A 5,498-nucleotide genomic window follows, 5' to 3' on the forward strand; every position below is an offset into this window, starting at 1 on the left:
ATGATTTTAATTTTTAAAAATAAATAAATTATTTTGTCATTTTCAAATATAAGTTGTAGTGTTACACTGTTATTTAAAATTTTATTAATATATCATTTTTTATTTTAAAAAATCAATTCATTCTAGCATGTATGTTGCAAACTTTCAATAACAAGAATATACATACAAATTTATAGAATGAAATAATTATATTTCTTTCAATACAATTTATTATATATATTTTTAATGGTTCTCAAAATAATTTTTTATTTAATATTTAGTTTTTTTTTTCAAACTGTTTGATAAAATTAAAGTATTGCTAGTTAAGCCCAACAAATAAATTCTAAACTAATATCTTGAGCCTATCAAATTTAAAAAAAAAAATAAAGTGAGCCTACTAATCCAAACCCACTAAGTTTTAATATAAATCTAAATCTATCATAACATATTATATCTTAACAATCTAAATTAATAGCCTATTATAACATATTATATCTCAATAATTTAATATAATAATCTAATATATTAATTAACAATGTAAGAGGTAAATAGAAAATAAAAAAAAAAGTTAAAACACATAAAGTAAAGAGATAATTCATTTTAATTTAAAAAATTATTTTTTTTTTCACTCTCACACATAAAAAGTGAGAGAGATTCTTTTTATAGTTACATGTAGTTATTATATTATATATATATATATATTAACACCATCATTATTGTTAATATATTTTTATAATATTTAGAAATAGTTTTAAATTTAATTTAATTTTTTAAATAAATAATAATTAAATTATATATAAAATTCTCCTTCCCTCTTATTATTTAGCCCTTCTTTCAAAATGCTCTCACTCCCTTCCTGACCAAGAAGTTATTTTTCATAGTTTTTTTGAAAAGAAAATTAAAAAGGGTATGTACAGTAGCTGCTGGAGTACCTTTTTCCCCTTGTACTTACCGTTATTTCTCCGTTTTGGTTGACCAGTGATCTCTTGTTGGTTACATGTTGTTGTTGTTGTATGTTCCGGGTTTTGGTCACGGGTTGACGACTTGAGTCAATTCTTTATTCTCTGGTGCTTTTTGTTGATTCGTGTCCTTATGGGACTGCTCCTTTTGGTGGCGCGGTTGCTCAGATTCTCGGTTCCCATGATGGAATGGACTCCTCTGATTTTTGTGCCTTGTCTGTGTTATGAGTTGATGATTCTGGCTTGATGTATTATGCTCTTGTCTGTGGATGAGTGTTCTGTTTTTCTTGACAACCTGTTCCGGGACAGGAGGTGTACAGGGTTTTTGTTTGGTACAGATCTCATGGAGGGTGTTGAGCTGTGAATTCCCTTGTGTTACTCATTGCTGGCCTCCTGATTGGATGGGGGCTTTTGATATTTTTGGGACCTTGTTTTTTCTATCCCTTCAGATTGTTGAGAGTTGTAATACGCAGCCCCAAGTCTGTCTTTTTCTCCTCTTCCATACTTGTTGCAGCATCTTTTTTCTCAGGTGGAATGAATATACATAATTGCTTTTCAGAAAAAAAAATTCTCTCCTTTTACTTATTTTTATTATGGTTTTTACACATATATAAGTTATTATCTTCAGTTTTTTTTCCCACCATCATAAATTTGATATTTTTCTTATGTTTTACATATGCATAAACCTTATAACAACATGTATAAAATAAATATATTAAATTTAACGCAAAATTTTATAGAATAACTTTTTTGTTTTATCACAGATATTAAAATTACAAAAGCAAATGATTAAGGCTTAACATAAAAACAAATCTTAGGCTAAAGCAGATTGGTCCCCTTGAGCTAAAATTCCTGCTCCGACCCTATATGTATAGTAGTGAAGAACTCGCAAAAAATAAAACATAGAACAAACCACGCTACATCGTTTTACAATGAAGTAATTAAAGCAAATCACATTTTATAATCCATTTCACCGACTACTTAATATTGCAAGGACATGGAGAGTTCCTTGGTACATATGTCGGACAAGTTCTACATCCCGCTGGAGCAGCTAGTGCTCCTTTACTTGGTGGTATGGGCACGTTGCATACATAATATCTACCTTCCTTGTGGCATGATCTGAGAGTTTTCTTACCAGTGCCAGGATACACAGGAAACTTATTGCTAGCACCATTATGTTCCACTGCAGCATGTTTTAAGAGGGGTCAAATGAAATTCATGAATGGACGAAATTGATCTTCCATTTATGTGATTCAAAATCTTTATGTATTTAAAAAAAAATACTTATGTTATAAGCAACTTTAAAAGGAATATCCATTTGGTGAAAGAGACAATAATTAAATTAGCAAGTTGTTGTTAGCACTAGTGTGTATCTAAGGAGAGAATAGTACAAACGAATCGTCTTACCTATAAGAAGTTCTCGAGCTGAAAAAGCGAAAGGAAAGACCAAAACAGAGGACAAGAGGAAACAGATAAAGAGGGAGGCCTTCATTTTGGGGAAGTACTGATGCACTTTCTCATTTCCCCATTCCTACTTATAGACCTTTAGTGCAAGCTTGGGTCCCTTCGGTGCAATATTTTATTTGAAAATTATGACTTTACTAGGAGGTTTCGTTTGGGTATCTTTCCAAAAACAAAATTAGGAGGTTTCGTTGGGATGTCAAGGGACCCGCTTCAGAATCACCATCACACTCACTCAGTGGCAAAGGTTAAGGTTATTTATTATACTATTTCACAAAACATATTTTACATATAACACATTATTTCCATCAAATTTAAAATGAGGTGACACATTACTTATAGTTTTTGCTATAAATATAATTTTAACAGTAAAAATATTCAAAATTTAAGTAAAGAATTAAATTGCTTGATGATAAAATAAAGAACTACATAAAGAACGATTTATAGTAGTTAATTAGACTTAAATTTACTTGGTGTACAAGTAAAGTAAATAGTAAATAAAAAAGTATTCTAATTTTAAACTTTCTTTAAATGCAAGTAAAATAAAAAATATTCTACTCGATATATTTCTAGAATTAGTAATTACCACTCAAGTTGACACTCTCCTCAAGTTGGAGCGTAGAAATTACCCCATATCTTTTAATTCAAATTTAATAGCTTAATATTCCCGTAATATTTTTATTTCGCATGGGTCATCTTCCATCAAGACCATATCATCGACATATAAGATTAAAATTGTTACTTTCCTTTATTTGTGTTTTATAAATAAAGTATGGTCTGAGTTACTTTGCTTATAACCAAATAGTTTCATTAAAAAAAAAAATCCTCTCATACCAAGCTCTAGGTGATTGTTTCAACTCATATAATGACTTTTTCAATTTACAAACTTTCTTTCTACACAAAGAACTATATTTAATTCTTAATGGTAACTCCATATAGACCTCTTCCTCGGGACTCTGTTGAGGAAAGCATTTTTAACATCTAATTGTTGTATAGGCCAACCTTGATTTGCTGCTATAGATATGAGAATGCAAATTATATTGATCTTGACTACTAGTGTAAAAGTCTCTTGATAATCCACCTCATATCTCTGCGTATACCTTTTTGCAACTAATCTTGCTTTATATTTGTCAATACTGCCACCACCTCATATCTCTTGATAATCCAATCATTTTCTTTCCTTCGAATAAGGGAATTAGTTTCCAAGTGGCATTCTTTTGCAAATGCTCCATTTCTTCATTCATCGCCTTGGTTTGAATATTTTAATGCATCCTGCAAACTACTAGGAATAGATACAGTAAATAATTGATTAATAGCGAGTGCATACGATTTAGATAATTTATGGGATGACACATAGTTGCTAATTGAGTACTTAGCCTTAACTTTAAGATCAGATTCATATTGTTTCTTTAAGACTCCCTTATTCAATCTTTGTGGATATTTAGAAACTATACTTTCTATAGGAACATGTGTTTCATGGGACTCATCAAATGTAAAATTTGAGATTTCATGGGACTCACTAGATATGGGATTCAGGATTTCATGATGGAGAACATTCTGGGTTGATTCTTCAGTTAATTGCACAGGCATAGACAATTCTAAAGACTCTATGATGGAAATACTTAATTCATTTGCACGAAGAACTAATAGGTTACTTTCAATGTCAGGAATTCTATCACAACATTGTTGAATATTTTTCCCAAAATGTTCATTCACTTCCTCTAACTCTATAAACTCCTCTCCTCCTCCATCTTGTTTTAACACATTCTGTTCACTAGAGTTCTCTCCTTGAAAAGAAGGTACATAGCCTCACCTCGAATAATTAGGCTCTAATTACAGCTCATACTGATATTTTTTAATATCTATATATCTCAATTAACATTTTTTTAATCCAATAATCTAATCAATGAAATTTGAAAAGGATATAACTCAATATTTATCTAATTTTATTTTATTAACATATCAAAATTCATTGTCTAAAAAGCAAATGAAAATAAATAGTAGTGATATTTTTCTATATGAAATAGTTACTTCTCATCGCGTAATACAAGATTTTATCTATAAAAAGAGAAAATCTAACGGGCAAGCTAGTTCAAACTAGAAAGATAGAAACCGATATCTTACAATCCAAACTACAAAACACATGCATCATTTATATGTTGTCCTAAATTTGTTAGTCTTAGGAGAATTATTGCTTGGGACAACCGCGTGTGTAAATTCCAACACAGCAGGGGCATGTCGATTGCAAATTAGGCCATCCTTTCCCAGGTGGTAGTAAAGGAATATTGCATACATACATACAAACATACAAACATACATGCATATATATATATATATACATATATATTTCCATTCTTCTTGTAACTTATTGGAGTTTTCTTTGGAGATTTTGTTCCTACGGTAGCATTATATCAAATATGAAAAATATGGAAAGAAAATTATATAACTTATAATATGTGAAAACACTCATATCTCGTATCAAATTTAATATATACATTGTCTAAATTTATGCAAGGAGATAAAATGATTAATAAACTGATGTCGTGCTTAGTTAACTCTTCAATTTCCTATTTAATTATATTTACAGGAGATTCGTTTTAGTGGAATATTTTTGGACGTCCCACATTAAAATCAATGGCAGGGATCTAATTTCCATGGATAACTCCAAAACTTAGGCGGCATGGACCTATGGAATGAGAAAGGCATGGTGAGTGGGCTAGAGTCATTTCCCAACCAACCGACCCAAGGCGAAGAAGAGAAAATGACAAGCGTCAACGGCAGGAGGCCTCGTTTGGTCTAAAGGAGCAGACGGGTTGTGGACTTTTCCTCTTTTTCTGGTGTATTGATTTGCCCTTTTTCTGGTGCTCGACAGTAATCAAACTTCCTCTTTTTGAGAAAAACGTGGTCACATATTCTAAGGAAAAGACTCGGTATCTACCCATTTCTTCTTTTTGCCATAGACTTAGACTCTGGTGTAATAATTAAAAAGTCAAAGAAGCAGACGTAAAACACATTATAATTTATTATAATAATTAAAAACGGTAGGAAGATTAAAATAAAATATTTAAGTGAGATTTTTTATTAAAATAAAAAAAATTA

General features: G+C 30.5%; 1 long non-coding RNA gene across 1 annotated transcript; it reads right to left on the reverse strand.

Moving 5' to 3' along the window:
* Positions 1-1,645: 1,645 nt before the first annotated feature.
* On the reverse strand, positions 1,646-2,470 carry LOC149526829 (uncharacterized). The gene is made up of 2 exons (XR_016351558.1): positions 2,346-2,470; positions 1,646-2,121 (listed from the first exon to the last, which is right to left on the reverse strand). It is a non-coding gene; the product is annotated as an uncharacterized LOC149526829 (long non-coding RNA).
* Between the last annotated feature and the right edge of the window lie 3,028 nt (positions 2,471-5,498).

The sequence above is a fragment of the Theobroma umbraticum genome, unplaced genomic scaffold (assembly GCF_002168275.2).
Source record: "Theobroma umbraticum cultivar Fairchild unplaced genomic scaffold, ASM216827v3 scaffold_130.0, whole genome shotgun sequence".
In the NCBI taxonomy this organism is placed as follows: domain Eukaryota; kingdom Viridiplantae; phylum Streptophyta; class Magnoliopsida; order Malvales; family Malvaceae; genus Theobroma; species Theobroma umbraticum.